At 33.2% G+C, this 26,733-nt stretch overlaps 1 protein-coding gene across 9 annotated transcripts in view; it reads right to left on the bottom strand.

The window, feature by feature from the left end:
* The window catches only part of Akt3 (AKT serine/threonine kinase 3), a 267,691-nt gene that overhangs the window by 229,101 nt on the left and 11,857 nt on the right, over positions 1-26,733 (bottom strand). Inside the window, exon 2 of one of the 9 annotated variants that reach the window (XM_040277169.2) lies at positions 6,920-7,037. The exons of the other annotated variants lie outside the window; for them this stretch is intronic. The gene's annotated coding sequence lies outside the window, so the exon portion shown is untranslated. The remainder of the gene's footprint in view (positions 1-6,919; positions 7,038-26,733) is intronic. 9 annotated transcript variants of the gene reach the window in all.

Raw genomic sequence — 26,733 nt, 5'->3', positions numbered from 1 at the left:
TGTATTGCTCTTGTCTCTTTTTCAGGCCTGCTTCTCCTTGATTTATTCCTGTGTTTTTTTGTGGTGGTGTTTTGTTTTGTTTTTTGGGTTTTTAGGTAACGGGGATTGAACTTAGGGGCACTCGACCAATGAGCCACATCCCCAGACTTATTTTGTATTTTATTAGGGGCACAGTCTCACTGAGTTGCTTAGGGCCTCGCTAAATTGCTGAGGCTAGCTTTGAACTGGAAATCCTCCTGCTTCAGCCTCCCAGTCACTGGGATTATAGGCATGTAACACCGCATCCAGCTTCCCTTGTTTTACTGGGCTACATTAACCAAGTTCCTGAGGAAGGATTTGTGGGTGATGAATTTGAGACCTTTTCTCTCTGAAAATATCTTTATTCTATTCTCGAATATAATTAATAGTTATATTAGTATAACTCATGTCTCTTCAGAATTGTGAAGATCTTCCTGCTCCACTGTTTCTTGCTTCTACTGTTGCTCAGTCTAATTCTGATTCCTGATCCTTTACATGTGGGTCTATTTCTTAAATTCACAATGATATGCCTTCGTGTGGGTTTTATCAACAACCATTGTGCAGGGGGTTTAATGGATACTTTCGATCTGAAAAAAAGTATTTTTTTCTTCAAATTTGAATATTGATTCACTTCATTAAAATTTTCCAATTTTTTCTCATTTGTTTCTAAAAGTCTATAATTTTGATGCTGGAAATTTTCTTACTTGTATTTTAGTATTGTTTAGTCTTTTTCTTCCTATTTTCCATCTTCTTCTTTTTACTTCTTCCAAGATTTTCCTACTTTATCTCTTAACCTGTCCAAAAGTATTGTTCATTCTTCTTTCTAAAGTATATTTATGACATGTGCTCAATTTGGTTAATAGAAGTATAGCATAACTTATAAGTTACAATATAGACATAACTCTTGATAGTTTTTGCCATAATTTTTTGGTGAGGGTTATTGAGAATTAAACCCAGGAGTCACACCCTGAGTCCTTTTTATTTTTTATTTTGCTAAGTTACAGAGGCTAGCCTTGACTTCGCAATGTTCTTGTCTCAACCTCTACAGTCACTGGGATAGAGGCATGTGCCAATGTATAATATTCACTATAATATTATTCACTATAATATTATTAACTAAAGAGAAGAATTAAGACACAAGAAACTCCTTAAACCAGCCATATAGTAATACATTTAATAGGTATGTAATAGGCATCTAAGCAAAAAAGTATGATATTTGGCCACAGATAGTGACAATTAAAACTTAATGAGGAATCACTAAGTACCAAATGCTTTGCTTTCATTATTACTTAAATGTCACAGATGAGATAATTAGTAACCTATCCCGGATCATACCTCTGGTAAGTAATATATCTAGAATTAGAATGCAGGTTTGTCTGACTATTAGAGCACAACCTATTAAACACTTTGACAAACTGTCATAAGCTCACAAAAAACTATTCCTAAGCATATTTTGCCTAGTCTCATTTACAGTCAAATACAGCCATCTGACTGAGTTCTAACTGATGAAATGTGGTAACCCAGAAGTACCACTTTAAGATTTGGCTCACTAAAGTATCTCCTCCGGATGATCTGCTCTTTCCTTTTCTGGCTTTGTACAGATAAACGCATGCTGACAGGAACCATTTACTGAAGATGGTGGAGTCACAAGGCAGAATGCCACTACCAATCAGGAATACTAGTTTTTTATTTTGCTGAGCAAGAAATAAAATTCAAATTATACTAATCCACTGACATTGGGAGATTACAGTATCAATACCCTATTGCCTCAAGAAACAAAAAGCTTATATAAGTGGGAGGCAACTTAATAACCATCATAACATATGTAAATAGGACCAAAAGAGTAATACAGAGTTATATTTACAGAGAAGTTACATGTTCAGAGAAAAATAATAATCACTCTCAGCCAGAGAGATTATAGAGGTATTAAATTTAAAGTAAATTCAGTTGATGGGATAGTAATTTGGGGGTTCCAAAAGGCATTAAAAGTAGAAGGAATGACATATATTACCATACAGAATATAGAAAAGTAAAAATCAGGAAGTATATGCTATAAATCAAAAAGTAGTGAGGTCTAAGGCAGATGACAGATGATAGTTACTTTTGGACCACTTTCCCAAGCAACAGAGAACTACCAAAAACTTAAGAGCAGAAATCATACATAAATCATACAGTACAACACAAATTAAGTGCTAAAGGACTAGAGAGTAGGGGAAGCCCAGAAGCAAATATCACATAGTCTAGATTTAAGCATATAATAAATACTTACTGATCACCTATTTCATGTGAATCTAAACTAAATGACCAGCACAGGGAATGGGAGAAAACTTAGAAATTATTAAGGAAAAATTAGTAATTGGTATAGGAATTGAAGATAGCATTGCATAAGAGAAAGGAAAAAGTCAGTAATGGCTGTGTTTTCAAGCTAAAGTGCCTAGAGAAAAGGTAAGACAACATTATTGAAGGAAAAAAATAAAAGCCTAGAAGGCAAAACTACTTTGGAAGAAACTACTAATCTGCTTTGAGGCAGGCTGAATAAGAGATGATAGGTTCCACTTCTCCCCTACCAATCTATTTTCAATTTACTAATTTAATCAAATGATCTGAGGCCCTCATTTTATCTAGAAAGGATTAAAAAGCACAGAGATTCTGTAGCAAATAGCTCGACTTTTGAGATAGCATTCAAAGTTACAAGTTAGATAAGAATATTACATTAGTCCCATGTTTCAAAATTGTATTCCATGACACATTAATCATCCTCTTTCTAAACATGCTATTGCCACTCTTTCTCCCAAACTCCTTTCCCCTCCAATCCTACCCAGAAAAAAATTAAAAACAAAAAAACTGTGTCAATGAAGTTTGGAAAATCTTGCAAAGTATAAACATCTTTTGGAATTAAACAATGCACATTTTTAAGAATCCTATACTAAAGAAACTTTCAATTTTCTTTAGTCCAAGTATTTCCTAAATTTAGTCAAATTTAATAATCTACTTTTGAGGAAGCCTTCCTATTAATGATATACAATTTGGAAATGTTACACAGATAGTAAGATACTTGAGAGCAGGGAAAATTTCTTATCACTCTTTGCAAATTTATGGTAGAGTTATGCTAACAGTAGATGGCACATATCTTTATCATATCTAAAAAGCTATACCAAGGATTATATAGGTTTACAACAATTCTATACATCATAAAATATCTACCAACAAATTCATTGTAGGCAAGTATTTCTATCATCCTAATTCCACTAGATAAAGCAAACTTCTCCTTGCTTACAAAATTAAGTCCACCCTCAAAATGCAATACAACTGTAGACACCTCAACCTTGTAAAATCTAAAAAACGGATTGCTCAAAACAGAGCATTAAATAAATTTTTTTTGTTAAAAACTATGAAATATGTGTCAACAAGTTATTTTTCAACATGGATATTACAGTATGAGCACAGGATGAGAGGCAAATCTTTGCTAATGACAAAAATTAAAATTAAAAAAAAGGCTTAAGTAAATGCTAAAAAAAAAAAAAAAATACCCTTTCCTCTTCAACAATTCAGGTGAACCTAAATAAGCAGAGTCACTTATTCCAGTCCCCTTCCCCCAATAGGAACAAGAGGAAGAAAAACATTCTGCCACTGGGTGGGGTACAGAACAAACTGTGCCCCTCCAGGCTTCATTCACTAACTGTGGGCTGAATGAATCAACATGTTTATCTGCTAATATAGCTGAGCTCATTTTAAAGTGCTATGCACTTGAAAGGCAACTTTTTAAAAATAGAACTAGTAAAAGAAACTTTTTATTTTTTTAGCAATTTCTGTTAGGTCCTTTGTTTTAGAAGACCAAAAGTTGATAAAATAATTCTTCCATTGTGTCAAAATATGGATTCTCAACATAAGATTTAAGGAAACTTGGCTCTAAAACATTTGTTCTAAGGGTCAAGGACAGTCTGACTTCTTAGTTCTGCCAGCAGTTTTTAAAAGTTGCTTCCTGTACTAGGGAATGTTCACTTTTCTTACACAAACAATAATAAAAGTCATTTATACAACCATCTTGATTAGTCTTTTCCTTTTCAACTCAATTTGGTAATAGCAAAAGTTACAAATTTAATCCTAATAAGCAGTTTAAGGTTTTTACTTACCATTGTATTTCTACTCAATCGTTATTTGTGGGGAAACAACGTTAATCTGTTCATTTATTTTTAAAAATATGTTGTGAATACCAATTATGTGCCAGACAAAATAATTTTTTTTAAAGTCAACAAAAGATGTGGTCACTGTCCTCACTGAGCTTTCAGTCTGGCTGAAATTATGAAGTTATACACATATGTAATCCAGACTATGAAAAGGTAAAGATATCATAAAATCAAATGTTGTAATGGTAGCCTGAGGGTCAGAGGACTCCTCTGGCAGTGACAAATTAACTATGATTAGCTTTACAAACATTAACCATAAAAATAAAGTGCACACATACCCATACTCCCTATCATCTTAGAAATAAAAATGTTCACAACTATGAGGGGAGAGAAGGATTAACAAGATCAAGGGTAATATTTAGATGACTCTTAAAGGTGACAGCTTCAGGTGAACATCAAGAAATCACTTACCTCTGGGGGAAGAAAAGCAATGGCCATTCCTAGTATATTTCTACTCGAAAATAGGTTTCATAGCTAGAACTGATTTCTAATGATAAAGTCAACATTAGCTATCAGTCTAATAATCTCCAATCATCTCAAATCCTCCAAACATAATAAATTGAGCTTGTAATAGTAAATGTATAACAAGCCTTAACACAAATATTTCAGGTCTGAAAAAATGTCTTCAGCTTCACATATTACAGGATTAGAGAATGTTAGAGGAGAAACAAACTTTTTTTAAAAATCACCTTATAATAAAATGCTTTCACTCTGCAAATCAGGAGTAAGACCCAAAGTGGGGAAGTAGCACACACAACATTATGCATTTAATTTGAAACAGAACAGGAGGTTAGCTAGAGCCTTGGAGGCCTGAGTTCACTCTCTATGTGCTTCCTATCAGTAATGCAATGGCAAATACACTGAATGACAAGGGACATAGCTGTTGCAAATAAGACAGAATTTAATATTATAGGAATTAAATTTCAAAAGTTTTATACATTTTCCACTGACCTACACTTGTCTTAGGCTCTACAAAAATAATGTTTCATCTTACCACATACCACAGAAAGGTAAAAATGAAAAAACTAACATTTATTTACCCCACAAGGTCCAGGAGGTAGGTTGAGTGCTTTAACTACTTCAATTTCACTTAATCATCACAACTACCTTCTGATTACTGAAACTCAGAAACAAATTATTTGAGGTTATGTAACAGAAAAAAGGCAGAGAAAATATTTGAATTCAAGCTGTCTGACTCTTCAGAACCCATGAAGCCATTTTACCATAATATACACACGTACACATGCGTGCACGCGCACACACACATACACACACACACACACACATTTTTCCACAAGAAAATATACAAAGTGATTAGAGCTCCCTGAGAACTCACCAATACAGATTTAACTGCTGCTGACATATCTTTTCAAGTTTGATCAGAATATAACCACTATTTATTACAGTATTTTAAGAGGAAATATCAAGTTTTAAACAACTACTTTACAAACAAAATTCAGAACATACTCTTAAACTGAAAACTGTTTGTAATTTCCAGCATTCTTTTCAATATCACTGTCAGAGCCACCAAGAAAAGCATTAGTATCTATTCACTCCTGTGAAATATTGACTCAATCACAAAAAAACAGTCTGCAATGCCTAAGACAACCATGAGAAAATAAGAACTACATTTTAATAATTCTGACTTCTCCACTAGTGAAAAGTCTATTAATAATTTCAACTGAAAATATACTGCTCAAAAAATAAAAGCTAGTAACATAAACAGAGCAACCAAATCATTAATTAAAAGAAGACTCATTTTTTAATTGCACAATTACCCTACAATAAATTGGAATAAGCTGTTGCTTTCTAATCTCTGCTAAATTAGTTAACACTCATGCATCAGTTTCCTGGTTTCAAATATTTAGTTAACATTGTTCATCTGCTGTCATCTCTCACCAAGTTCTCTCAACCCTCATGGATTTATGCTTTTGTGTTCTCCTGTTTTATAGTGGAGAGAGAAATGTGTGTCTTCTCTGATATTAGAAGGATTTTTTTTGTGTTTTCTTTTGATCTCTATGGGGTCTGTTTTCTCTCAAAGCTGCAAATACCACTCCTTTCTCCATGTCTCTGTTTTGACCATTCTTTTTTAACAGTGGTAGTTTCCCCCAAAAGTCCAATGGTCTTGGATTATTAGTTCATCTTTTAAGAATAAGATTCTGAAAAGAACTGACTGCAAGACCTGTGGTAGAAGAACAGGGTTTGACAACTTGTAGAGTTCACAAGGGGCTCTCAATGCTAAACTATCAGTATCTTTAGATGCTGATAATCTCAATCTTCTGCAGAGGGTGGTCAGGACAGGCTTAACTGAAGTTCTAGGATAGCAGAGAAAGAGAGCCAAGAACTCCATAGTTCAGATGTATATTTCCCTAGATCTCCCTGTTTTAAACCTATCAGTCACCCATGCCCCTGGTTTTCAGAATCCAGGTATCTCATCTTTATAAAAAAAAAAAAAAAAACACTTTGGTCCCAAAGCCCAGGGTTAGGGTAGAAATGACTATCCACTTGTGAGGGTACACAGGAGACAACCTGAGGATTCTACCTGCCAATGTACCCAGATTTTCCAATTAAACCCCCAGGGAAAAGTTTCCACTTTTAACCTTGACCTTCCTTAGTATCTGCTGCCTTCAAATGCTGTGCCTCTTGGGAACTTAACACATAGTATTACACTTCATATGAGTATTATTGTACCTTTACAGGTACTGTGACATTACCTTTGTTGAGTCCGTCACTACCTGTGCATCTGCTTTGTTATTTCAAAAAAGTATCAGAATTTCTGTCTTCTGTTGTACTCTCTCCCCATTCATTTTATTTCTTCCATTTTGGCAGGGACTGGAGATGGAGAAGAGATAAAAGTGTAACCAGTCTCCCATTTTTAGTCAGAAGTCCTGATAGAGCTATTTTGAGATCAGCCAACTCAGGATACAGACTAAAGGGCTCATCACAAGGACTAAATTAATACTTCTCAAAGTCTGATCACAGACCTGCATCAAAATCCACTGGGATGCCTAAAACTACAAGTAGCCAGTGTGATTTCTTACTTTTGTTGTTAAATGAAAATCAGAGTGATTCACATTCCTGCTCAAAACTTTCAATAAACAGCTTCCAACTATACTTAGAATAAGCCAATTTCTTTCAAAGTCTGAAATGATATGGCCTATATATATGCCTACCTCTGATTCCAATTAATACCCTTTTCTCCTGCTCTTTAACCCTAACTTAGCTATATTGACCTTCCATTTATTCCTTGACAATCACAAAGTTTACTGCTCAGGGCCTCTGCACTTGCTCTTTCCTCAACTTGTAATATCCTTCTTCTAGTTATATGCATGGCCCATTTCATTCTTCAGATCTCAGCTCAAAATGTGGTCAATCCATACAATGGAATATTATTCCACGGAAGGAAATCCTGACACATGCTGCAGTGTGATTAACCTTGAAGACATTATATTAAGTAAAATAAGCCAGAAACAAAGACACTGTATGATTCTACCTATAAGAGGTACCAAGAATAGTCAACTTCACAGAAACAGAAAGAATGTTGGTTGCTGGGGCTGGGAGGTGAGAGAGATTTATTATTTAATGAATAGCGAGTGTTTCAGTATTGCAAGATAAAGAAAGTTCTGAAGATGATAGGGATGGTATGATTTACCAAAATGCATAATGGTATGATTTACCAAATGACAGGGAATCATACACTTCAAAATTATTTAGATGGGAAATTATATATAATATATCTTACCACACATTAAAAAAATAATTATTTTGAAAAGGCAATGTTAAAAAAGAATGACCTCTTCAAAGACTCCTTCCAAGATCACCCCACACAAAGTTACTTCCTTCCTCTGCCAGGATAACTCTCTAGCATATACCACAGTTTACCTTTGTCACAGCACTTATCAATATATGAAATTATTATTTTTATTTATTGACTTGCTTATTATCTCTGTCCTTGAAATAAACAGTAGGTAGCTGGGACATCTTTTAATACTACCTACATAAATCAAAATCACAATATGATAGAAGGTACTCAGTAAGTATTTGGCAGATAAATTATTTCATTGGCTCTAGATTCCAACCCAGATCTACTGAATGAGAATCCTGGAATTTCCAGAAACCATTTTATAAAAACCAAAAATTTCCTGTTTATGATGCAAATAGCACCTCATTCATCCCCATAGCTAACCTAAGCCATATGATACAACTAAAACTAACCCTTAAAATAGATATTTTCTGCTCTTATCAATGAAGGCTATTTGCTTTTGATTGGAGGAACAGTGGAAAAGATATGAATAAAAGAGGAGTTTCTAATATTTTCATAAAGAAATACCCCATGACAGGGCAATAGAGTTGCTTTAATTTAACATATAACTATCTTTAAATGATCTAGCATAAATATGCTTAATGATCTATTTTATTAAGCAATTCAACAGTTAAGGTAGTCTTTTAAAAAACATACTTTCATTTATGTACTTGATATTATATAATTTCCTAAAGGATTTTGTTCTATTATCTTCTGTCTTTCAATCTTACCTAGACAGTTCTCCAGCTCATTTCTAACAGGAAACAAACATATTTGCTCCCTATTCTAGGGAAAAAAAAAAAAAAAAGCTACTTGATTTTACTTCACTCAATCTTTAATCCTCTCTACTTCCCTTCACCACATCAAATTTCTTGGATGTCTACTTTCTCATTTCTCATTCACTCAATCTTCAACTCCATGATAACTAACACAGCTGTCAATCCTTTACCCCGGCAATCATTCTCTCAGTATCACCAAAGAGCTCTTTCCTCCTGTTACTTATATTTCCCCATCTGCTTTAACTTCTGCTCCTCCTTCCAGATGACTTACATTCTATTCATCCTTAAAGGATGAGAGGAGAGGGTAGCACTGATCTAGGCAGGGCTCCGTGTAAAGCTGGCTTCAACATTTATTATATTTTTCTGAACTGTTTGACTCAGGAACTGGTCTGCCCTCCAAAGGTATAAGTAAACTAGGGCAGGCTCTATTCTCATTCATCTTTATCTCCCCAAACAGGAATACTCTGGCACACAATAGAGAACCTATAAAGGTTTGCGGCAGAAAGCAAAGAGGTGAGGGGAGAAGAGAGGAAGAAAATAGTTCTACTCAGTTTTTATCCCAAAGTACACAGCAGAAATGCTAACCACAATGGAATTTGTTTACTCTAACTGAATGTATGCCTATTTTCATGAGGTTTAGTTTTGATAAATTTCATTAAATATTTATATTTAAATTCTAAGAACTGTACATTTACATTAAAGCTTTGACTGTAAAAGGCATACTATAAACTACTATTACAACTGCTGAATTATTAATAGGCAAACTCACAGTTTTAGAAAATACTAGTCAATGAAGAATAATATACTTTAGCATTCTTCGCCTGATTGGAAAAGAGGTGAAAAGAAAACATGGTAAATCCAAGTCCATCTAAAATGAAATGAAAATAAAAAGAAAAGAATAATACTCAAGACTGAAGAAAGGGCAGTAAAACAGTTCCAACACTGTCCTAAAACTAACTTGAGCTCTATGAAGAAATTGTCATAAATGAGTTAGTTAAGCTTTAAAAGATTTTTAAGTTCGATTTCTGTTACTTAAGAAAAAAAAAAAGAAGATATCCCTAAATTTTAAAACAAAGTATGTAAAACAAACTGCTTTAAGTCAGTGATCACTTATAATATGTTAGTAAAATCTATCTAGCACTTTGGGGCACTTATTCAACAGAAAAAAGGAAAATATTTCTTTTTAATTCGAAAAGGATATGGACAATTCCCGGAGGAAAAAAAAATCAAAATCACCAAACTCTATCCTCATCTTTTCTTTTTTTTTTTTATTTTTTAGAGAGAAAGAGAGGGGGGGAGAGAATTTTTAATATTTATTTTTTAGTTTTCAGCGGACACAACATCTTTGTTTGTATGTGGTGCTGAGGATCGAACCTGGGCCGCACACATGCCAGACGATGGCGCTACCGCTTGAGCCACATCCCCAGCCCCCTCATCTTTTCTTAAGCATGTTCATTAAGCAATCTCATCAACTCCAGAACAATACAATGATAAAGAACATATCCTCCAAGATCAGATATGCATGTTTGATCCTGACTTATGAGGTGTGTAACCTTAAGCAAGTTACTAAACCTCTCTGTACCCAGTTTCTTCATCAAAAAAGCAATAACAGTACAGTACCAACCTTACAGGACTGTTACAAGGCCTTAGTTAAATATATAGTAGTCCCCCTTTATACCTACAGTGGATATCTGAAACCAAAAAGCACAGAATCATTCATATATATATATATATATATATATATATGTATATATATACACACACACACACACACACACATACACACACACATATATATACATACATATATATATACATAAGTATAGGAAACAAGAACATATATATATATATATGTGATCTTTTAAAACTTACCTAACTCATGTATACATGTTTCACATGTCTATGACAAAGTTTGATTTATAATTAGGCACAATAAAGACTAGTAACAAAAACTAATAATAAAATAAGTATAATAACATACTATAATAAAATTGCTAGCATCACTACCCTTGGGTTTGGGGCCATTAGTAGTAAAATAAGGGTTACCTGAATTCAAGCACTACAATACTGCAACAATTAGTCTAATAACCAAGAGAGCTTACTAAGTGACTAAAATGTAGGTTACATGAAAAGAAAAGCAAATTAGAAAAGATAATCAAAGCATATAAGCAAAGTAAAAACACAACAGCAGAACCAAAACATCTACAGAAACAGTTTGTTTCAAAAGGTCATAAAATAATCAGTGAAGAAGACAATAAATTACAAAAATTCAGTGGGAATGTAGGAAAAAGGAAAAAGATACAACTTGTAAGGGGATAATAAAACAATGGATTTGGAAAACAGGCAACAAATATTAAAAAAATACAGCATTATTCCATCATGATGATTAAAGAATGCTGCCAAATTTAGTCACTGTTCTTATCAAAAGATGGGTTCTATTTTTCCTTCTCTTGCATCTAGTGACTTCTTTGCCCATCTTGTGACTTCTTTGCCCAGTAAAATATACTAGGCTGGGAACATAATCCCAGTTACTCAAGAAGCTGAAGCAGGAAGATCACAAGTTTGAAGTCAGCCTGGGCAACTTAGTGAGACCATGACTCAAAATTTAAAAATAAAAGGGCTAGGGCTATAATTCAGTGGTAGAGTACCCCTGGGTGCAATCCCCAATAGTGCTAAAAAGAGAGAGATACTGAAATACTTCTGTGCCAATGAAACAGTCTGAAACAAATTTTTAGGAGAGCTAGTAGTTTCTTTTCTTAGACACAAATCACATGTGCTAAATCCAGTCTGTCCTGCTGGAGAAAGGCAACCTAGAGAACTGAGGTAATCTCAGAGAGCAGTCAACAGAGCACCAAGGACCCAAATATGGGAGCAAGTATTTCAGGATCTCTCAGTTCATTATAGTTACCATCTGGGCCACATGAGTGATCCCAGGTGAGATAACCAAAAGAGCAGGAAAATGCTAGTAGATAAATCATATACTTTTTATAAAGGGAATTAAAATATTATTTATAAAATGATTCAAACAACATTGGTTAAAAGTTTCTAAGACCTCAACTGGGTAGGAAAAGTTTGATATATTCAATTACACAACAGAAAGTTTTACATGACAAAAATATACCATAAAATTAAAAGGTATATCCAAAGTAGGAAAAATACTTGCAACAAAAAAATTAATATTCCATCTGGGCTCCTAACATGATTGTTAACTTCTTTGAAGCCAGCAAGGTAATATTAAGTGACATAATGCCAGACAGATACAACATTTTATCACCTTCACCTTATTCTGATTAGGAAAAAAAGTCACAGGACCTACTTATTCTCAAATAAGGGCTATGAAACATGTAATACAAAAAACTAAGAATTTATAACATTTTGCTTAAAAAGATTTGAGGGAAGATGTGATAGCAATCTTGAAATATCCAGAAGCCTATTATATGGAAACAGAACACGGTTTTTATTGTTCAGAGGGACCAAAGAAAGGTCATCAGTAGCTGCTGAATTATATAACAGATAAGCTTTATATAGTGAGATTTCAGTTACTTACACTATCTGAGATGAATGATCTATAAGAAACAGCAGGAAACAGATTCTTATTGGCTTTCAATGTTAGGTTTTATGAACTCAAAAGAGCTTTTTACAGTTCTAAGAGTAAAGTAAATATTACCCATGAAATATGCATCACTCTTCTAGAACAATGAACAATACCATATTCCCATTCTAATGGCCCTCTTGATTTATTATGTTTATTTATATCGAATAAAACTATTTGCAAAGAAAAACAGTCAGCAAGATTCAATCCATAAACCATAGTTTTTTGCCCCTGTGGTCACAGGAACTTTTAAGGATATATTTTAGCAGAGATCTCACTGAGAAGAAGTACTCCCACTGCCTGAATCCCAAAGCACAGAACAACTGGAAAGTTCACCCTTCCTCTACTACACCATCTCATTCTTGATTTAGACTGCTTACATACTAGCCCATTTTTAGGACCACCTTGTTCAGCTACCTATTCCAGGAATAATCTTCCAATTAATTCTACTAATTCTTATTATGTTAGTTTCATTTTGCTACCCACAAGACTTGAGAGACTTGAGAGCACAGTTCTAGAATCCCAATATCACTCTTACCAAAACCCTATCCTGGTTACAGGCTGCTTTCATAATCAAAACTGTGATCTATTTCCTGCCTTGTTTTGTCTGTCTTAATTCTAATTCCTTGCCCTGATGATCTGTGACATACTATTTGAACTTCTAGAACAGTTATTTTCTTCCTTATTCATTTATCAAGTACTGATAAAAGAAAGGGCTGTATGTTCAAGGTCCTGGTGAACCCTATATGGAAATAAAAAAGTCTGTACAGACATACTACTCCTGTCCTCAGGGAGTTAGAATGTGGCCTTAAAGGACATATGAGATTTTCACTGATAACCACAGAGGAAAAAAATATATGCCAAGCAGAAAGCCTATCATAAGGTTTTAAAAAAAAAAACAGTGTTAAGTGCAAGGTTAACACATCAGAAGATAAAAACTCTAGAATGCTATTGAGGAAAGTTTCTCTATGCCAAAGAACATTATCTATGTTCTCAGAGATATGCAGAGTAACTAACTATCACAAGTTCAAAAAGTAGTTTCTCCATATGCCTCACTGGGATGTAGAGCAGTGAATGACACTCCTCAAGTAGCATGAGGAGTCTACCAGATGGAAGATACTCCCCTTTTCCATTCTCAAATGGTTTAAAACTTTTCTGCCCACTAGGTTCTAAAAAATATTTTTTAAAGAAGTCCAATAAATTTCTGAGTGTCAATAAACAAACAAAACATGAAGTATCAAAGAAATCTTAGGTATTGGTCCAGCCTCTATCACTATCTTGAAAAATTACCTCAACTTTTAAATCTCTAAAATAGATATAATATTAGGTAACTTTCAAAGTCTCTTCTAGCTAGAAATTCTAAAAGTACTTGGAAAAAAAACTATTTTTCCAGATAAGTGATTAGAACTCAGCTGATTTAAATCACTAGAGTTTTAGACAGTAGAATGAATGAATGAATTGGATACAACATTCCTATGTTCATATATGAATATGAGACCAGTATAATTCCACAGCATGTACAACCACAAGAATGGGAAGTTATACTCCATGTGTTTCAAAATACACTCTGTTGTCATGTACATCTAAAAAGAACAAATAAAAAGTTAGTTTTAAATTTTCATAATTTGTACTCCTCACTTCTCATAAATTTCATAAATTATATTCCTATTTCGAAAGTATTGTATTAGATTAAGAAATAACACTACTTAATTATAGAGCTTACTAAATTTTATATTTATACAATACAATAAAACCTTTACTTAGCAGAGTCCCATTTTCAGATGTGGTAACGCATATCAGACTAATCCTCCTATGTATGAAATTTTAAAATCTTCACAGAATCTGAAAAACAACTACTTGAAAGCAATAGAAAGCAGCAAAAGCTGACGGGGGGGGGGGGAGGCGGCGAGGGAGTAGGGGGGGCTTCCTAAGTTTGACGAAAAAACATGAAATTGATCAAAAGAGCTCAGTAAATTCCAAACAAGATAAACACAAAGAAAATAATGCCTAGGTATATCATAGGAAAACTGATAAAAATGAAAGAAAAATATTTAAATCATCCAGAGAAAAATGATATAGGGAAACATTACTAAAATAACAGCTGACTTCTCATCAGAAACAATGGCATCCCAAAGAAAATGAAATGACATATTTAAAGTGATGAAAGAAATAACATTATCAAATTAAAATTCTATGTACAGTGAAAAAGAAAACCTTCAAAAACAAAGATGAAATAAAAACATTTCAAAATGAGTTCACTGGTCACTAATAATTATGCTCTAAGAGAAATTCTAAGAAGTTCTAAGGCAGAAGGAAAATAATCCCAGATAAAAACTGAAATCCAAAGGAAGAAATTTTTAAAACTATAAATAAGTATATAAATATGAAAGGTAATATTTCCCATAATATTCCTGATAAGACATACAAATAAGCAAAAATTATAACATCATATCATGGGGATATAATATGTAAGAGAACAAGAGCACAAGGTGGGAATAAATGTAACTACAGTATTGCAAGGGTCTTATATTTTACCTGAAATAAAATATTAATCCAGTATAGAATGTGATAAATAAAGGATGTGTAGCATTGTAATCTCAAGAGAAGGGTTTCTGAACTTCTCAACTTCAGCACAGTGACATTTTTCAACTGGAAATTTTTTTGTTGTGGAAGATCATGCTGTGCATTATAGAACATTTAGCAGCAAGTTTTAGACTCTACCCACTAGATGCCAGTAGCAACCTCATATCATGTCAATTAAAAATGTCCCCTGGGAATGAAAATCACCTTGGTTGAAAATCATTACACTAGAAGAGCCACTAAAAAATAAATACAAGTTAAAAGAACAGAACATCATTTCTCAGTTTTTTCCTTGGTTCACACCCAATGACCTCTTTAGACATTTTCTCCCTAATTACTGTACCTCCTCTTTGATCTATTTATATAATGTGACCCATTGGAGAGCCACAAACAATTATACCATCTACGTTTTCTTTTTTACTCTACTCTAAAAACAATTATTGCTCTTTGTGGGAATTGTTATCCTTACTGAAAATGCATACTGACAGAGGAACATAAATGCAATACTAAAAAAAACAAAACCTTCAACTAACCCAAAAGAAGGCACAAAGTTATAAACAAAGGCATTTTTTCCTAAAGAGACTAACAAAAAATATATTATACAACTGTAGACTAGTTATGGTTTGGATCTTAAATGACCCTAAAGGCCATGCACTAAAGGCTTGGTTGTCAGCGTTGGCACTATTGGAAAATGGTGAAACTTTTAGGAAGTTAGAAGTTAGATCAATGGGGATGTGTCCTTGAATGGAATACTGGGACCCCAACACTCCCAACCCCCACACCCCACTTCACCTCCACTCATTCTCTTCTGTCCTTCATGTGTAGTTTCCTCTGCCATGCACCACTCCCATGATGGACTATCCCACACTGAACCAAGGGCAACACAGCCAAGCAATCATGGACTGAAACATCTGACACAATGAGAAGCTGACTAACAGAAGATCTACTTTCAACTATATCAATAACAACATTTTTAAAATTTTTTTAAATTTAAATATTTTTTAATTTTAAAACATTTTTAGGAAGAAGCATAATTAAGACAATTGTAGACAGATAAATAGAATATTTAAATCTAAATATTTACTAAATATTTTTGAGGCAAGAAAACAAGAAACAAAGAATAAATGACATGAAAACTAACCCTATCAATAATTTTATTAAATATGAATAGTCTCAATAATGCCCAATTAAAAGGTAGACTGTCAAATTAAATTTAAAAAAAAAAGCAAGACCCAAACATATGCCATCTACAAAAGAAGCAATTTAATACAAAATGCTGACAGGCTGAATATAAAAAGACATTTGAAAAAGACTTGTTACCAAGTCTGGAGTACTTATATTAATATCAGACATATGAATTTCAAAACAAAAGAGTATTACCAGAGACCAAGATAGACATAAGGAGAAAAAGAAACAGTAGTACATCAGTAATAAATTAAGATGTATCTATTAACAGAGCTTCAAATTATATAAAGCAAAAAGGCAGAAATAGTGAGAGAAACAGATAAACTCATAATCATAGCTGGAGATTTTTAACACCCTCTCAATAAGTGATTAAACCAAACGGGGAAAAAATAAACCTGTCAGAAATTATATAGAAGGTATGACCCACTAACAACCACCTTGACCAGGCTTTAAAAAAAAAAAAAAAAACCACCCAAAATAGAAAATTTAGGCAGATCTCATGGTGAACCATTGGACAAAAAGTAGAGCGTCCAAATAACTGAAATCCTACAAAGAAATTTCTGTAAGTATAACCAAACATAGAAATCAATAATACTGAGATATCTAGAAAACCCCTACATATCTGAAATTTGAAAACATTATTTTAAATAATCCATAAGTCAAAGAAGAAATCAAAAAGGTAAGTCAGGAAACTTTTGCACTCAACAATAATAAAAACACAATATATCAGCCAGCCATGGTAGCACACTCCTATAATCCCAGTTACCCAAGAGGCTGAAGCAGTAGGATTTCAAGTTTTAGGGAAGCCTGCACAATTCTATGAGACCCTGTCTTAAAATAAAACAGGATGGAGACATAGCTCAGTGCCCCTGGGTTTAATCTCTAGAACAGGGGGAAAATGAGAAAATTATTAAAATGTGTAAAACAGTTAAAAGCAATATAGTAAAATTAATCTGTAGCTTTAAGTTTATATTTTTTGAAAAGTTAAAATGAATCACTTATTTCTACCTTAAGAAGCCATAAATATACAAATTGAAATAACAAAGAGCAAAAGCAATGACATGGGGGGAAAAAGGATAAAGAAAGTTAATAAAGCAGGGCTGGGGTTGTGGCTTAGTGGTAACCCACTTGCCGGGCATGTGTGAAGCACTGGGTTAGATTCTCAGCACCACATATAAATAAATAAAATAAAATAAAACAACTAAAAGAAAATATTCAAAAAAAGAAATTTAACAAAGCAAAACGTTAGTACTTTGAAAAGATTAATAAAATGGATAAGCTCCTACTAAGATGATCAAAAGAATATAATTTGCCAATATCAGACTTCATTAAGCTGATATATTATTATAGAGCCTGTAAAACTTTAAAAGAATAAGGGAATATTAAGAAAATCTTTTTTAAAAAATCTTTATGTTCAATAAAGATAAACAACTTGGAAGAAATGAAATCCTTGAAAAATATAGATTTACCAAATATAATATGAAACAATTTGTGAATAATCTCATGCCTATTAAAGAAAACAAATTCATTATTAAAACTCTTCCCACAAAGAAAGCACTAATGGAGATGGATTCACCAATAAATTCTATCAAACATTTAAGGAAGAAATACAATCTATCTTATGTAAATTCCTTCAAAAATAAAAGAGGCAAGAATATTTCCCAAGCTATTTGTAAACTACAGATCAATACTCATAAATGGATGGAGGTGATGAAAAACATAATTCTTAGCGAGATATCAGTAAATCCAAACTAGCAATATGTTTTTGAAAATACATGACAGAGACTAGGAATGTTGCTCAGTGGTAGAGTGCTCGTCCTAACTTGTGCAAAGACCTTGGGTTCAATCCCTAGCACCACAAAAAACAAAATTTAACAAACAAGCAAAAAGTATATACTTAGGATACTGAAGCAAGAGGATCACAAGTTCCAGGCCAGCCTCAGCAATTTAGTTAGAATCTGTGTCAAAATAAAAAGTTAAGCATTTGCCTAGCATGTACAAAGCCCTGGGCTCAACCTTGCACAAAAAAAAAAAAAAAAACAATCAGATGGGATTTATTCCAGCAAACATAGGCAGGAGATCTTCTGGAAAAAAAAAAAAACTAAATGGCCATTAATGATAAAACAAACAAACAAAACCCCACCCAAAACATCAACTCTCAGCAAACCAGGACTAGAAGAGACTTTCTCAACCTAATAAATGGCAGGCAGCAAGAGAAAAGTAGCAACATAACAGCTAATTTTATGGTACCAAGGGGGTAAGATAAATGTTTTCCCAATACAAAAAAAGGCAAATAAATCACTCTCACCACTTTCACTGAATATTATACACACAGATCCTACCCCAGGGAAATACAATTAAAAAAGAAATTAAAAGTATAAAGATTAGAAAGGAAGAAACATTAACTGTGGATATTCACAGATGACTTGACCATCTATGTAAAAAATTGTGAAAGTAACTAACATTAAGGGCTGGGGGTATAGCTCAGTGGTAAACTGTTGGCCTAACATGCACAAAGCCCTTTGTACCAACCCCAGCACAGCGGGGGCGGGGGGGGGGAACGTAACTAACATTAATAAGTGAGTTAAATGAAGCTGCAAGTTATGCATCAATACAAAAGACTCAAGTGACTGGGAAGAGCTAAGTGTGTGTAACAGCAACTTTACAATTCTATAACTAACTCTCAACTACATATAAAAGCTTTTCACTTGACGGTTCTCCATTTGGTTCTCCAGGTTAAAATTTTCAAAATGAATATATGGAAACTTTAAGAAAAGTAAATTTCATATTACTGTAAATACATTACTTAAATCAAAGAATTTCAATGCCATTAGAAAATAAATTTAATTTTCCTATGTTTATCCTTCTTTTATAACCTCAACAGTCAAAGTGAGCTTCTCTAATTTACTATGTGGTTTATACAGTCACTAGCACAGCTCTTTACACTTAATGGAAAAAGCTTGCTGATGAGTAGTAAACAGGAAACCACACTGTCATTTTCTTTTGCCTTAATCACTTTATAATTTGTTTCTAGTCACTTTGAGAATAAATATGAACAAAAAGAACACAAGTATGTACACAGAAAAAGGAGAAGGAAAGGCCCTCAGACTAAGATAAGCACCCCCAAAATGTGTTTGTTTTCCGCAACAACTTAATTAAATTTTACTAGACCACAACAATTACACCCTACAATAATTCGGCTCACAATCTATATGTTGCCAACATATATTTTGCACAACAGAATTAAGTTGTCTTGTGAGACAATTTATAAATATAAAAAATTTCTAGCTTAGAACTGCCAGGTACTAACACTCTGCTTCATCTAAATAAACCATTTCATAGAATATAAGGCAAATAGCATTCAAAGGACAAACTTTATGGATATCGCTGAACTGGAAACCATAAGTAATAAGATAAACCAAGAAAAAAGTTGTTTAAAAGCTCAAACTGGTTACATACAAAAAACACAACAGTTCAATTTGTTTGATATTATTACAACAAAAAGTGTTAAGTGATTAACACATACATGCAGCATTTTCAACAATCAACATGTTTTTTTCCCATAGTTCCAGCAACTAGGGAGGCTGAGACAAGATCACTTAAGCCCACAACTAGCCCCTGAAACACAGGTAAACCCAATCTCAAAAAACAAATCTGTTTTTTGTTTTGGGCTTTTAATAAATAAATAAATAAATAAGCCACCTTTTAGATTTTTAGAGCTGCAGTTTTAAAAAAGTCACATCTTTAAATGATTAACAAATAATACATGAGATTTTAATTTGTTATCAAGGAATTGACTTTCAACATTTATAACAGACTATATAACACTATGGTTTGGATGTGATTTGAATGTCCCCCAAGCACGTACTGTGACTGGAGATTTGGCAAGGTAGTAGAAATTTTGGAACTGGGTCCTTAGGGGCAAGCCCTTGGCAGGTAGTGCCCATAGAACCTCTTTAGTTCTTGCAAGAGGATTATTACAGAGGGAACAAGCCCATCACCTCCCATCCTTCCTCTAATTCTGGTTTCAGATGTGATGGCCTACACTGGCCACCATTACCATATGCCAAACACCATGAGGCCTTCAACAAAAATGAGCTCATGCAGATGCTATGCCACTGAACCTCCAAAATATGTGAGCTAAATAAATAAACACTTTTCTTTGTAAAATAGTTCAGGTATTTCATTATAGTATTAAAACACTGTATTTCTTTGGTTTTAAAGAAACAGTATTATTAAGCAAATAAAATTTTAGAGATTATAATAAGCCTGTGATTAATATTACTGCAATCTGCTTAATTTTATGATTTAGACCGTTAGAGTTTAAAAGGTTAACTTTTCTATTTTATTAATGAACTTTCTTCCTAACAAATATACCACTGGCCATAATACAACTAAGCAAGAACAGATCTATTGAGTTATAGACTAATTTTTGAACAAGATAATTTAATAAGAAGGTTATATATATGCAGATGCCACCTATGATAATGGGCAGCAAAGTTGTAAAATAAGAATCTCCTAGGTCAACCAAGGAGAAAAATACAGACAATACTTTTTTTTTTTTTTTTTTGGTACCAGGTATTGAACTCAGAGGCAGTTCACCACTGAGCTAAATCCCCAGTCCTTTTTATTTTTTATTTCCAGACAGCCTCACTAAGTTGCTGAGGCTAGCTTTGAACTTGCAATCTTCCTGCCCCTGGGATCACAGGTGTGTGCCACCACACCCAGTGCAATAATACTTTATTCCATGTCTGCTACATGAATTTTTTATTGTTATTTCTAATACCAACAATACTGTGTTTGTAATAGTATCTCAATAAATACAATTTTTTCAACTGCTACAGAAAAAAATAGTTTAATTATTGACATATTACTAATAACCAAGATTAGGTAAGCATTTACCCATATAATATCAATAATTAAAACTTTTATTTTCCTTTTCCAAGAAGGCATTTACTGAAAAGCAAATTATTCACTTAAAACACAAATAAAATCAGACTGTATCTAGACAGGAGCTAATTGAAAATAATTGATCCAAAAACCCTTTCCACCTGCTCCTCACAACCTTAAGATCCAGGAAATACAAAGAGTTCAAAAAACTTAACACAAAAAAAAAACCCAATTAATAAATGGGCAAAAGAACTAAACAGGTACTTCTGAAAAGAAGTACAGTCAACAAATGTATGAAAAAATGTTCAACATCTCTAGCAATTGGAGAAATGCAAATTAAAACTACATTCCAGTCAGAATGGCAATTATCAAAAATTCAAGCAACAATAAATATTGGTGAGGATGTTGGGAAAGGGTATACTCATACATAGTTAGTGGGACTGCAAATTAGTACAACCATTCTGGAAAACAGTGTGGAAAAACCTAAGAAAATTAGGAATAGAATCACCATATGACTCAGCTATCCCACTCCTCAGTACACATCCAAAGGATTTAAAATCAGCATACTACAGTGACATAGGCACATCAACATTTATAGATGCACAATTCACAATAACTAAGCCATGGAATCAACCTAAGTGCCCCTCAACACATGAATTGATAAAGAAAATTCGATATATACACAATGGAGTATTACTCAGCTATAAAAGAATAACTTTATGGCATTTGTGGGTGAATGGATGGCACTGGAGACTATCATATAAGTCACCCCCCCACAAAAAAAAATCAAAGGTCAAATGTTTTCTGATATGCAGAAGCTAATCCAAAATTGGAAGGGGGGTATAATAAAAAGAGGAATAGAAGTTTGTAAGATCAGAGGAGTAAATAAGAGGGAGGGATGGGATAAGGAAAAATCGGTGGAATGAATCTGACCTACATATATGAATATATCACAGTGAATTTCACCATCATGTATACCCACAAGACACTAATTTAAAAATATATGTGTGTGTGTGTGTGTGTGTGTGTGTGTGTGTGTGTGTAAACAGTAGAAAAATCAATAGAAGCCAGGCACACTGGTGCAAACCTGTAATGCCAGCAGCTTGGGAGGCTAAGACAGTAGATCACAAGTTTAAAGTCAGCCTCAGCAACCTAGGAAGGCCCTAGGCAACCTAATGAGACCCTGTCTTAAAAATAAAAAAAGAAAAAGGATTGGGGTGTAACTCAATGATTAAGTACCATGGGTTAAACCAAAAAAAAAAAAAAAAAGAAAGAAAGAAAGAAAAAGAAAAATCAATAAAGTAGAGAGAAGGGAAATAGAAGGGGAAATACTAGGGACTGAATCAGAACAAATGATATTCCATGCTTTTATAATTATGTCATAGTATATCCTATTCTCATATATAACTAATTAGAACCAATAAAAATATATATTTACCAAAAAATGGGCTTCAGAAAAAGTACTAATATTTAAAGAAAGGACTACAATTATAACTTTCCCCCCCCCTTTGGGTTCTGGAAATTAAACCCAAGGCTTCAAGCATACTAAGCATATGCTCTATCAATGAGCTATACACTAAGTCACAAATTTTTTTATAGCTTTTCCACATCAATCTCCTTTATTAATAAAATAAATAATTTTAAAACACTTCTGTACACAAATTATCTTGTAGTGCTTACAACCACACCTTGAGGCAGATATATCTATTTTCAAAGAAGTTCACAAAAATGCAGGTGATAATAATCTGCCTAGGGAACATAGACAGTAAATATTATTAAGCTTTTTAGGAAGAAATGTTTCAAACCAAAAATAGAACCAAACAACAAGAGGCTATACCATGAAATTTATTTAACTAAAACACAAAATAATACTGAAAAATATCTAAAGGAATAAATTAAGAATAGTAGACAGAGAAAAAATGTTAAATTTCATTTCCCCTAGCAGTCCACCTAATGTTTTCAAGAGTATTGATATTACCATCACAAATCCTAATTTAGTCAATCTAACTTAAAGAAGAAAACTATAAAAATAGAGGACACTACCAGTAAACCCTCTCCTTCTCTCATAATTATGCAGGCAAACAGCTATCATCAGACACCTGAAGAAAACTAGCATCTCCAAAAAAAGCACCACAACAAACAAATTGAAAGTCACTCAAAGTGGAGAAAAATCTCCAAAATTTTGGAGCTGGGCTTGATGGCCCACATCTATAATCCCAGGGTCTCAGGAGCCTGAGGCAGGAGAATCATGAGTTCAAAATCAGCCTCAGCAACTTAGTGAAGCTCTAAGCAATTCAGTGAAATTCTGTCTCTAAATAAAATATGAAAAAAGGACTGGGGATGTGGCTCAGTGGTTAAGCATCCCTGGGTTCAATCCCCAGTATGTACTAACAAACGAATGAATGAATGAATGAATGAATGAATAAATAAAAACCTAATGAGTATTCTAAGATTAAAGATGATAGCTATTAAGTGCAGGTGACTATTAAGTACAAGCAGTTCCCAAATATATAAATAGCTGAAATCAATAATTTAATAGGGATAGAAGAATCAAGAAAATTGTCCAGAACAAAAGTTTTTCTTAAAAAAAAAAAAAAAGTTTGGGCTGGGGATGTGGCTCAAGCAGTAGCACGCTCGCCTGGTCTGCATGCGGCCTGGGTTTGATTCTCAGCACCACATACAAAGAAAGATGTTATGCCCGCCGAAAACTAAAAAATAAATATTAGAAAAAATTCTCTCTCTCTCTCTCTCTCTCTCTCTCTCCCTTTCTCTCTTACTCTCTCTTTAAAAAAAAAAAAAGTTTAAATAGTAAATCAAAACTTCAAAACAATAGACTGATTCAAAGCCCAGAAAAGAGTAAATAAATACAGAAACTATACAAATGAAGAAATTAAAAAAAAAAAAAAAAGGCTGGGGTTGGGGCTCAGCAGTAACGCACTTGCCTGGCATGTGTGAGGCTTTGGGTTCAATTCTCAACACCACGTATAAATACATAAATAAAACAAAGGTCTATCAACAACTAAAAAAAGTATTTAAAAAAGAAGAAGAGATATAAGAGATTTCCTAGAACAAAGAAACTTCATGTTCAAAGGTTCCCCCAAATTTTTTACAGGATGAATAAATAAAAGACATTTTACTTTAAATTTCCCAATTCCAATGATGAAAAGGCACAAAAAGTCTTGAGAAAACAAAAACAGGTTACTACATAGAAATAATTCATTTGAGCATCAAACTTCTTATCAGTAAAACTGGCCACTAAAAGGCAATGAAATACACCCTTCAAAATTCTGAAGGAAAACATATTTAAACTTGAATTCCACACCCAGTCAAGTTCCATATGGGGGGAGGGGGTATGAAAGCAAAAAGGATGTTTTCAAACATTATGCTAACAAGCACTCACACACAGTCCTCCTGAAAAATTAATTCAGGAGGTGCTCTAGAAAACTAAATAAACACCCTCCTACAAAAAAAAAAAAAAAAAAAAAAAAAAAACATGAGGTTCAAAAAAGCCAAGAACTTATTTGAGAAATAAATTAAATAATGTGACAGCTGAGCATGATCTCCAGAAAAGTCAATTCACATTAGAACTTCAATGAACAGTATGATTAAAAAGCTAATTAACTGAATGATTAGGATGAAGTCATGCTCTCTTCTACAAAAAGGGGGGAAATATGGCAATTAGAAAGTCAAGGAAAAACAGTCATGGTTCAAACTAGAAGCCAAACTAAATTAAGACTGGCACAATTTTGAGTACCAATAGAATATAAGAAATTCCTTCTTTCCCTAAGAATCCCATCATACAACATTTTTAGCAATATGCATTACTAACATAATTGTAACATTGTTTACTCCTTTGCACAGTCGACAAATATATACAGTAAATCTTGACAAAATATGTGTCATAGTTGACATAAATTAAGAAGGAAATATGAGGCAAGGGTTCCTAATTTTTCACAACGTGTAAAGTGCAAGTTTATAGATAACATTCGAATATTTTCTAAAGTGGTCCAACAGCTTGACATTTAACCATAAAGTCAACCAAAATTTAAAAGGGCGGGGATAGGTGTAATAGGTATTGAAAGTTCTTCATTTTTCAGAATGAAAACACACAAGATTAGGTAACAAGAGTTAGCCACAAATAAAGTTGAATGTATAATATACCAATTAGGATAATGATCAGGAGAAGAATTTTAAAATCTAAAATTACTACCTCTGAGAATAAAAACTCAAGAGGTATAAGGATCTTCTCTTTTCAATCTATACCATTCAGTACTATTCAAATTCTCACATTTATACAACTATTCTCAAACACAAACACACACACACACACACACACACACACACACACACACACACACAATTCCCCTTCTCTGACCAATGCAGAAAAAAAACCTAAAAGAGTTCTTTTTTTTTTCTATATTCCAAGCACTAGATACTAACCTTCTACATGCTATTTCAGACAAGATAAAATTAATTAGACTAAAGAACCACCCTAAAAACCCTGAAAAACATAAGGACATAGTAACAGATCTACATTTATGTTAGGATTGTCAAATATAGCAAATTCTGGGACTGGAGTTGTAGCTCAGCAGTAGAGTGCTTGCTTTGTACACGTGAGGCACTGTATTCAATTTTCAGCACCACATATAAATAAGCAAATAAAATAAAGGACCATCAAGAACTAAAAATATATATATATTAAAAAATATATAGCATATTCATTATCTCATTTAGTCCTCACAACATAAATTTTAGAGATAAGTAAAATTTTAAAAGGTTTATGTTATTTGCCATCCCCCAAAAACCAAGGTATGAAAATTAATATAATACACAAGTTTTAAAATTTTTTTAAAACCTTCATAAGGCACTAAAACCTGGAAATCTGAAAATGCTTCCCAAATTTATGAAAATAACATTTGTAGAACAACTTAACAACAAATGATCAGCCACTCTGGAAGACAGTTTGGCAGTTTTTATAAAGTTAAATATATACTTCTTATAAATACACACTTACCATATGATTCAGCAATCTCATTTCTAGTTTATTGCCCAAGACAAATAAGAATAACATACGAAGTCATGCACTCATGTATTCATAAGCAGCTTTATTCATAATAACCAAAAACTAGAAAAAATCCAAATGTCATTAACTGTTAAACATGTTACAGATAAAGAGTGATATTTCCAAACCTTGGAATACTACTCAACAATAAGAAAGAACAAACCAATGATATTCACAATATGGGTGAATCTTAAAAGTATTATGTCATGTATACATATATGATGTGGTGATGAGAAAAAGAAAAAAGTGTGTCACATTAGATTGGATACAGAGAAAGGATGGGAGAGGAGGGGTGGAGTAGGGAAGATAGTAAGAGCAGCAGAATAGAATAGACAATATGATTGAAGTATGTATACATTCCATGTATGTATTATATATGAAAATGCATTCTACTGTCATGTATGACTAAAAAATAAATAAATAAATAAATTTTTTAAAAGTATTGTGTCATGTGAAAGAAAACATGAAAGACTATGGATCCCATGATTCCATTTAAATGAAATTCTAGAAAAGTAAAATCATCATAAGAAAGCAGATTAGTGGTTGCTAGGGTTGAGGGAATGAATGAGGACTATGACTACAAAGGGACGTGAAGGAACTTTTTGGGGTGATGGATATGTTCTGTATCTTCAATGTCT

This window comes from Ictidomys tridecemlineatus, chromosome 10 (genome assembly GCF_052094955.1).
Source record: "Ictidomys tridecemlineatus isolate mIctTri1 chromosome 10, mIctTri1.hap1, whole genome shotgun sequence".
NCBI lineage: Eukaryota > Metazoa > Chordata > Mammalia > Rodentia > Sciuridae > Ictidomys > Ictidomys tridecemlineatus.
The sequence above is the reverse complement of the archived record's forward strand: the minus strand, read 5'-3'. Positions and strand labels throughout refer to the sequence as shown.